This window comes from Martes martes (assembly GCF_963455335.1).
Source record: "Martes martes genome assembly, chromosome: 4".
Lineage (NCBI taxonomy): Eukaryota > Metazoa > Chordata > Mammalia > Carnivora > Mustelidae > Martes > Martes martes.
The window spans coordinates 172,487,459-172,498,055 of record NC_137891.1 but is presented as its reverse complement, the minus strand read 5'-3'; positions in this window follow the sequence as shown (position 1 = coordinate 172,498,055).

Below are 10,597 nucleotides of genomic sequence, written 5' to 3'. Positions count from 1 at the left end.
AAACTGGGAAACTAAGGATCAGAAAGGGGACATGGGACTGTTATATTATCTCATTTAACCTCATCTTTTCCTATAAATTGAGTGTGAGGACCCCCATTTTACAGACAGAAAAACTGAGGCCCAGAGGGGAGAAATTATATATTCCAGGTCACATAGCTCCCAATGTATTTAGGCTCTGAGAAATGGATCTGGAGGTGTGCCTAGCGGAGAAAAGTCACTTGACCCTGAAACTCGGTTATGGATATTTGGGAGCTGAATGATAAAAATTTTTAAAAGTAGGAATAGTGATCTGGTGTGGAGCACTTGCCATGTGCCCGGTCTAAGGCAAAGCCCCTTCCGTGCACTGTAAGCCTGTAAGGGTGTGGTTTCCTCATCTCATTTCATGGATGGGGAAACTGGTTCCAGAAGATACTACTTGCCCAAGGCCACCCAGCTGGCTAGAGGCCGGCCTGGATCCCAGCCTTGCTCTTATCTGCTACACAGTACTGGTAACAAGGAGTGAAGCTGTGGGGCCAGGACAATTCCTTCCCTACCCAGCTGTGCCCCATCTCCTTTTCCAGCACAGGGCTGCCCTTCCCCAGCTCAGACACCTGAGTGAGGCCAAGTGACTCCATGGCTCCAAGAGCCCAGAGCTCTGAAACCCTTTGAGTCCAGACCCTAGAAGAGGAAGGTGGGGAACCCGTGCAGTAAGCTGTGTGTTATCCAGCTGCCCTCCCAGATGCTGGGTTCAGCTGTTGGAGGAACAGGGTCTCCAGGGAGACTAGATTCCTGGGCGGCCCTAAAGAGTCAAAAGGCCTCAGAAGTCAGGCTCTGAGCTAAGAGACTATCAGAAAGGGCTTCAGTGCGCCTAAAGAAAGAGAAAAGATATGGGGCCTGACTGTCCTGAACACATTGTTACATTTTCCCCCAAACAAGGGCATCCATTCATGGGGGGGGGGGGCGGCGCGCAGCAAAGCAGTGAAGCACATGAGTGCATTGTGCCTGGGTTCATACCTTAGCTTGGCCACTTACCCCAGGCAAGTTATGTAGCCTCTCTAGATATCTGGTTCATTCATCCTAAAACAGGTCAGTGCCCTCCATTTAGAGTTGGCATGAAGAGTAAAGGAAATCACATACAGTACTCATGGCACCAGACGTATCGTGCTATTGCTCTAGTTCGGTTCCTTCCTCCCCCTTTGCCAATAGGGGAGCAAAATAAAGGCTTTGTTGTCCGCCCCCAGTGTTGAGGTGGTTAATTACACAGCATTATTGAAGCAATTCCTGACTCATACGCATAGCAGAGGCAGCATGCAAAGGCAGGGGTATGACCCAAGACCACAATTTCAGTTGTGCGTGATGCAAGGGGGAACACAGGGCTAGGGATACTGACTGCCTACAGAAATTCTCTGCCTGAGGTCCACTTGGAGTGAGCCTTACTGAATGACAAAGGGTTCTCTGAGCCATGAGGAGGGAAAGAACTTTCCAGACAGTGGGAACAGCATATGCAAAGGTATGGAGGTGTGAATGGTGGGGTAGGTTTAGGGAAGGAGCCATCATGTTCTAGGGCTGGAGAAGAGGGGGCCTGGGGGCAGCAGGTGACATTTGAAAGGAAGGGAGAGGGGGTGCCTGGATGGGTCAGTGGGTTAGGCCTCTGCCTTCGGCTCAGGTCGTGATCCTAGGGTCCTGGAATCGAGCCCCACATCGGGCTCTCTGCTCAGCAGGGACCCTGCTTCCCTCTCTCTCTCTCTCTCTGCCTGCCTCTCTGCCTACTTGTGATCTCTGTCTGTCAAATAAATAAATAAAATCTTAAAAAAAAAAAAAAGAAAGAAAGAAAGAAATGTAGGGAGAGGTTAAAAGGAAGAGAGTCCTGCCCAGGTGGGAGGGCTTTATCCTGAAGGCCATACGGAGACTGGAGGCAGAGATTAAAGAGAGGGGTGGGATGGGGTGAGGGGGCTTCAAGGAGAGCAGTCAGAGAGGTCAGGGGTATCCTCTGGGACTCCGTGGCTGGGTGTCAGACTCTTGACCAAGAATCTCAAAGGGGAAGGGTTGGCAATAGCAGCAGACCGCAGTGGTGGGAGGGAGCCGACTGCGTTTGCAGGGATGCTGGCCGTAGGCGTGTGCTGCCCGCAGACAGGGGCTGTGCCGCAGGAGGGAGGCAGCCTTTGATCCTGCCCAAGAACGTCTCCTGTGGGGGCTGGAGGGGTCCTGGGATTGGGGGGAGCCTTCATAAACAGCTGGCCCTCCTCAAGGGACCCCCAGATGAGGCCTCATGATGACTGTCTCCAGCCCGGCAAACACATGAGAGAGGCCTGTCCAATTGCAGTTTCAGCAGGGGTGGGCAGCCCCATGCATGCCCACTGCAGCCCCCCTCCAAGCTTTCGCCAGGCAGGCCTCCACTTCCTGGCCTCTGGGCTCTCCTGGAAGTTGCAGCTCAGCAGATCAGGCACTTAGCACCCTGACAACGGCCCTCCAGCCCTTGTGGAAACTGCTGGAGAAAGCCCCGGCCTCCTGTTCCAAAGAAAACTCTGGGAGGCATTCGGTCTGCGTTAGGCTTTCTGGAGTCCAGGCTCCACCACCCAGAGCAGCAACCTGGAAGACACATCTCATCCTCCTTTGCGCTTTGCCTGCTTCCTTGTCTCCCCACTCCCGTCCTTCTGCTCTCTGAGGTCGCCTCCCAAACAAACTACTCACACCTGAGTCTCTGCCTCAGGCTCTGCTTTGGGGGAAAACCAGACCAAGACTTCTGGGACCCCCTCCCCGCACCCCCCAAGAAAAAGAGTCAGCTTTAAACACCTGCCAAGCCCAGAATGCTCAAGACAAGTAGGGGGTAAGGCAGACCTTTCCTGAACCTGAAACCTCACCACCTTTCCTGTCACTTCCTAGGCAGCCCTGAAGAGGTCAGGACCTCAGTGAGCGGCAGGGGAGGAGGGGCGCAGGCTCAAAGGGCAGAAATAGAGAACGAGCCAACCATGGACTTCTCTCCTACTCCAGACTCCAAGCTGCCAACACATTCCTACCTCTTGACCTTTCCACTTGATATGCCTTCTGCCTGGAACTCACTTTGCCCCAGATAGGACCGGCGTAATTTCTGAGGCCCTGTACAAAATGAAAATGCAAAGCTTTGTTCAAAAACTGAGAATTTCAATATAATGAGAACAGAACATGAAACCAAGCACAGGGACCCTCCTGACCCAAGCTCCTATGTGACTGCATGGGTCACATGGCCAGGAAGCTGGTCATGGCTCCCATCAGCTGAACTTCTGTCTGCTGTCCCACTGCCTTCAGATGCCTGTTTCAATGTCCCCTCACCCAATGGGGCACCCGGCTGGCTCAGTCAATAGAGTGTGTGACTCTTGATCTTGGGGTTGTAAGTTCGAGCCCCATATTGGGTGTAGAGATTACTTAAAAATAAAATCTTGGGATGCCTGGGTGGCTCAGTCGGTTAAGCATCTGCCTTCGGCTCAGGTCATGATCCCAGGGTCCTGAGATCCAGTCCTGCATTGGGCTCCTTGCTCAGCAGGGAGCCTGCTTCTCCCTCTGCCTCTGCCCTCCCCCTGCTTGTGCTCTCAATCTCTCTCTCTGACAAATAAATAAATAAAATCATTTAAAAAGAAAAAAGGCTGATGAATCACTGAACTCTACCTCTTAAACCAATAATACAAGATAAGTTAATTAATCATATTTAAATTAAATAAATAAATACAACCATACAGTGGGAGGAAAAACGTGCCTGTTTCCCTCAATAATGGACTGTGGTATCAAAGTTTTTGATTTTTGCCAATTGGGTGAAAAATGGAATCTCAGTCTTCTTTTCAAATTTCTCCTATTATGGGTGAGGCTGCATATTCACTAAAACACATTGTGTTGTTGTGATTTATTGTAAGAAATATACAATTGGTCTCCACCTCTGCGGCACACAGCTCCTGAAGCCTTGTAATTTTCTAAGTGGCACGAGCACTAGGAGCATCTGTTGTTCAGAGGCAAGTTGGTGGGCTCCTGGGTGGCTCGTAGGTGAGGGCTGGCCACCAGAAATTCCAAACCATTAGAAGCTTGGAATTTTTAGCCCCCACCCCCCGCTTCTCCAGAGAGGGGAGAGGGCTAGAAATGGAGTTAATAATTGATCGAGCCTACACGAAGTCTCCATAAAATCCCAATAGTATGGGGTTTGGAGAGCTTTCAGTTGGGTGAACACAGCCACACCTGGAGGGTAATATACCCTAACTCCATGGGCGATGAAGCTCCCGGGTTGGGGACCTTCCCACACCTTGCCCTGTGTATCTCTGCATCTGGATGTTCATCTGTATCTTTCGATAAACTGCTAAATATAAGTAGGGGTTTCCCTGCGTTCTGTGAGCCACTAAGAAATTAATCAAACCCAAGGAAGGGGCCATTGGAGCCTCTGATCACTAGGCATCCGGTCAGAAGCATGGATCATGACCGGGGTTTGTGACCAGTATCTGAAGTGGGGGAGGGGGCTGTCTCGTGGGACTGAGCCCTTAACCTGTGAGATCTGATGCTCTCGCTCTGGGTCAATAGCAGGTTGAAGTCTCAACCGCCTGCAGATGTCTGAGAATTGTTTGGGCTTGTGCAGAAGTCCCTCCCACCCCCAGACACTGGAATCGGGTCCAAGAACCCAAAAGAGCTGGTGGTGGTGAAGTGGGATTTGTAGAACATCCCTGGCTCGTAGAAAGATGTGATTTGGGAAGAGAAAGATGAAAGGCTGGAGGTGAAAAACCTTTGATTTCTGGGTGGCCACGTGCATCTGTATGAGGAAGGATCTGTACGAGGAAGCTTTACTGAATGGATTGTGAATGTAACTAATCTCAGGGCAGCATCTGGGGCTTGAATGCTGCAGAGGGGAAGGGCATGTCGGGTTTATGCAGCGGCCTCAGCTCACTCTGGAACAATCACAGACGGCTGTACGCAACCCAGACACACCGGAGGGTTATTCCCGAGGGAACAGCCAACAAGTGGACTGGGTACAAGCCGCTGTAAGGACTGTTTACCCTGAGGAGGGAGACTGTCCATCTTCCCCCATAAATGCCTGTGAAACACCCTAGACGAAGCAGCTGCTGGCTTCATGGGCAAATCATTTGGGAATGGCTTATGACCACCTGGATATTTACCCACTGACCATGCCCATTACCCGAGTCATGGGGAATGCTGTGGCTAAGGGGCCTCCTTTCACCTATATAACCTTATTGCTGCAAAACAGAAAAAACAGTTCATGAAACCTTATCACATTTGCTGTCTCAGCTTCCCCTCAGGGGTCTTCTGGATGCTAATAAAAACATTAGGTTAGGGGCACCTGGGTGGCTCAGTGGGTTAAAGCCTCTGTCTTCGGCTCAGGTCATGATCCCAGGGTCCTGGGATCGAGCCCCGCATCGGGCTCTCTGCTCAGCAGGGAGCCTGCTTTCCCCCCCCCACCCCCTGCCTGCCTCTCTACCTACTTGTGATCTCTGTCTGTCAAATAAATAAGATCTTAAAAAAAAAAAAAAAGAGGATACATTAAAAAAAAAACAAACAAACATTAGGTTATAAGAAGATAAGAAGAGCCAAAGAAAAAGTCAAGGGACTCTTCCCAACAGGATGGAAATTTTTAGACCTTTATTAAGAAATAAGGTGAATCAGAGCGCCCGGGTGGCTCAGTCAGTCAAGCATCCGACTCTTGGTTTCAGCTCAGGTCATGATCTCAGGGTCCTGGGGCGAAGTCCTGAGTCAGGCTCTGCACTCAGTGGTGGGTCTGCTTGAGATTCTCTCTCTCCCTCTCCCTCTACCCTTCTCCCCACTCACACTTTCTCTCTCTCAATAAACAAACAAATCTTTAAAAAAAGAAAGAAAGAAGTGAATAAAGTGAATATTGGTAGAAGCAAAATGAAGGGGAAACAGAGAGGGGAGAGTCATAAGATTCGTCCACAGGGTGGAAATCTTTGGACGGTTCTTAACAAATGGGGTGAATAAAATGGACACTGATGGGGTTGAAACAAAGCTTTTAGGTTGGGTGGGCCAAAGGATGTCTCACTGATCCCTCAATATTAAAGTACTTTGAGTCCAATCTATCCCAGTTTAGAAAAACATTAAAAGCTTGAAGGCAGAGATTACAGTGCCAGACCTGATGAGGAATCGTGTGTGCTTAGCGGCTGTGGTCAAGCAGATTAATCAAGTTAAAGATTAAAAAAAAAAAAGTTAAAAGATTGACCAAAGGGCCAGGGTCCCCTGGCTTACTCCCTCATGAGGGACCCAAAGTCTTTTGCACAAAAAGTGGGCAAAATGGTCAGAGGGGTGGCGAAGAAAACTTATCAGGACTCCTTGATGCAGGAGCTCTATGTGCTGTGGTATGGAAGCCGTGGCATGGGGGGTCTATTTTGGTTGAGAGACATAAAAATGGGAGAGCCAAAAAAACTATGAAAATTGGAATGTTTAAGCAGGATTTAGGTAGAGTGCCTTTTTAACCTGACTCTACCCTGGGGATGGACACTGTGTCTGGCTGGGGCACATGTCTCTTACCTGATATTGTAAAACAGAGAAGCATATAAATCTGTTCTTCGAGCAATATTCATTAGTCACGATAAATGAGAATCAGTAAGACTGCCTGAGCCCACATGGTGTAGAATGCTCTGGTATGCTCATAAGAACAAATTCTTTTTGTGATAGCCCTGTGTGGTGTCCAGCCTGGGACTTAGGTCCAAAGCTTGTGGGCACCTCCCGGCAATGACTACTGGGACTTTGGATAAGAGAATTTTCATTTGAGGGATATTTATAACCTTGCTATCAACCATTAATTAAAGACCAAAGGACATCGATTATAAGATAATGGATAAGATAACCCTGAAACCTGAGACACCCATACTGTCTGGGTGATGTCGGGTCAAACACTCTAATAAGGAGACAGTGCCCAGAAAAATTCCATAATAAATGGCAATTGTTTCTATAGGAGCACGCCCATGGGGGGATGCAAGGAGGCACCCACTGCAGGCGCCAGGACATAGCCTCTTTTCCCCCAGGACCAACTTGGGAACCACCTTCCCGGAACCTGTTGCCACATGGACCGTACGCCACAAACAGCTCTTGATTAAACAACATGTTGCTTGGCTTACGGATGGCAGCTCCACGGGGAGATCACAGCCTCCTGCTCGGAAAGCTGCGGCATTCAGATCAGCAGATAGAAAGACCCTGATGGAGGAAGGAATCAGCTCCATGGCCTGACCCACGTGCTGTGGTCCCAGCATTGAGGGAAGAATTGGGGAGATGAGCAGAGGAAAACCAGACTGCTGGGGGGGTGCCCACAGCGGGGCAGCCCCATGTAAATCACTCTGGGAATTTACGAGGCCCCCCGAAGTAGGACATGTCGATATCCATCAGAAAAGCCCCCTTCCAGGTTCAAAAAGTGATTAGAAAAACCAAGTGGCTCTTTTGGTGCATCCCCTTGAGGTGACCATATGGACCCTTGATGTGAGTGGGCATAGGGGAGCTGGAGCAGCGCAGAGACGGGCTCAGTCTCACACACTCCCTTTGCACCCTCCGAGGCACACAGTCTGTGTGCTGGTCTGTCCACGGACAAAAGAGACAGAGATGGCAGATGGCCGCACGACAGATTCCCTGAGCTGGCAAGGGAGGCGCCGCCCGGAGCCTGGCTGGGGGCTGGAGGGAGGGGCTGCAAGTGGGTCCTGACAGGGGATAGATGCTTCCGATGAGTGGGGCTTTGCTGACTGGCGGTGGATGCAAATGCTCAGGATACAATAAAAGAACCAGAACAGAAGGCAGTGAACCCGTTTGGCGGCCGATCACCATTTCTTCGGACCAAGGAACACACTTTACAGCCCATAATGTCCAACAAGAGGCAGAGAGAGATTCTCATCAGAGTTCCAGTCTGATAGAGAATTGGAATGGGCTGCCGCAAGATTGGTTATGAAATGGGGACGGCTTCCATGAAGGGCTGGCTTACACACCTTTGTGAGTGTGTGCTCACACTCAATATGAGAGGGACTCAAGGAGTGTCCCCACTGGATAGATGCCTCTGTTTTCCTGATGGGTCTGGGCAAGAGGGGGTGGGGAGGGAGCGGGTACTCCCTTTCCCACATCATCTCTACTGTTTTCTCCCCCTATTTGATACAGTGGTCCGAGGACCAGGGCTGTGACTACCCGAGCCGGAAGGAGGTATGATTCCTAAGTGAGAAACTGATTGTGCTTTAAATCTGATATCAGAATTCCTAAAGGTCTGAATGGGCAGGACACCCTTCACCCCATCTGCCAAATGCAGCCGTATCGCCTTGTGGTTCTGAGCCTGGGAGACTTGAGCTTGTGTGAACGGGACCCGGCCGAGGGGACACCTCCCTAGACAAGTCTTGCTGTCCTGCATTTGGAACCTGACCAGATGGAATTGGAAGCCTGCAAACCTGAGTAGCCTCACCCTGGGACACACTGTCATATGATATGACAATGCAGTGGGTCCAGGAGCCCAAAAGACACACTTAAAAGAGAAGCAATTTGGGGTACCTGAGATCCGCACTCGGTGAAGCCACCCAACTCTTGGTTTCGGCTCAGGTCATGATCTTGTGGTTGTGAGATGGAGTCCTGCATCGGCAGAATCTGCTTAAGATTCTGTCTCTCCCTCTCCCTCTGCCCCTCCCACTTGTGCTCTCTCTCTCTCTCTCTCTCTCTCTCTCAAATAAAAAAATAGATCTTAAAAAACAAAAAGGGTTTGGGGTGTCTGGGGCTCAGTCGTTAGACGTCTACCTTCCGCTCTGGTCATGATCTCAGGGTCCTGGGATGGAGCCCCTCATCGGGCTCCCTGCTCAGTGGGAGGCCTGCTTCTCCCTCACCCACTCCCCCTGCTTGTGTTCCCTGTCTCACTGTCTCTTTCCCTGTCAAATAAATAAATAAAATCTTTAAAAAAAAGTTTAAAAGAGAAACAATTCACCCACAACCTCCTCCTCCCACACTCTAGCAGGCTTTAATTTCCTCAAATGTACAGCCCACGGGGTGCCTGGGTGGCTCAGTGGGTTAAGCCTCTGCCTTCGCCTCAGGTCATGATCTCAGGGTCCTGGGGTCGAGCCCCGCATCGGGCTCTCTGCTCAGCGGGGAGCCTACTTCCTCCCCTCTCTCTCTGCCTACTTGTGATGTCTTTCTCTGTCAAATAGATAAATAAAATCTTCAAAAAAAAAAAAACAAAAATAAAAAATAATTTAAAAATGTACAGCCCATATTCAGGCATTGTTTTCCATAGTTTCAATCAGAGAAGACGGAATTTCACGTTCTGCTCTTTAGTTTCATTTATCCTTACACTAGTTAGAATGAGATTTGCCAGGTTATGCTTCAGTAACAAACACCACCATCTCTCAGGGGCTTAAATCCGTTTGTAGTTCGTGTTCACTGTACCTGTCATCCTCACTCCAGGCCCTGCGTGCCTGCAGCCACATCTGCTGAGGCTAAGAGAATGGGAGATTGCACACAAGCTCCTATGACTTCTGCTCGGGAGTGATGTTTCGTTGTTTCATTGGTTAAACAAGCCTTGGGGCCACAGCTCACTTCAAGGAGTGGAGAAGTACAGCAGGAGAAGAACGAAGTGTTCGGTGGCCAGTGCTGAGAGCTATTTCACAGAGCACATAGTCTATGCTCAGCCATCTGCTCTCTCCTGGGAAAAGGGAGTTGAATTAGATATTGTCCCTATCATCAACATTCTCCATGGTCCTAAGTGATCCAAGTGATCTTTCTGGGGGAAATACATAACAATCACTTGTAAGAGCTCCAGAATATTTCATCAATAGAACAGACCATACTTTGCTAATTTCTCAAATGTTGCATATTCAAGATATTTTTATTTTTATTTTGTTCTCTTTTTTTCATATTAAAAGAACATTGCACATAATCACCTCAAAAGAGATGAATCCTGAGGAATTAGGATCATAAAAGACTTGTAGAATAAAATTACCAAATATTACTGAAAGAAATTTTAAAAGGTATAAATATATGGAGAGACAGTCTATGTTCATGGATTAGAAGACTCAATATCATTAGAATAGCAATTCTCTCCAAATTGATGTATCCAATTCCTATCAAACTCTTAGCAGACATTTTTTTTTTGTAGAAATTGACAAGCTGATCCTAAAATGTATATGAAAATGCAAAGGGGCAAAAATAGTCAAAACAATTCTGAAAAAGAAGAACAAAGTAGAGGACTTCCTGATTTCAAAGTACACTGTCAAACTACTTAAGCAAAACACTATGTTATCGGCATAAGAGTAGATACATAGATCAATGGACTAGAACCAAGGGTACAGAAATAACCCTCACATTTATGATAAGTCAACTAAAAAAACAAACAAACAAAAAGATAAGCCAGACTGGGAGAAAATATTTGCAAATATCATATATCTATTAAAGGATTTGAATTACCTAGGATATATAAAGAACTCGCACTCAGCAAAATGATAAACAATTCAACTTAAAAATGGGGCAAAGGATTTTTTTTTTAAGACTTTTTATGTTTTGAGAGAGAGAGAGAGCACATTCAAGCAGGAGGAGGGGCAGAGGGAGAGGGAGAGAGAATCTCAAGCAGGCACCCCGGGGGGCAAAAGATTTGAACTAACGTTCTGTCAAAGAGGATGTTGAAAGGGGG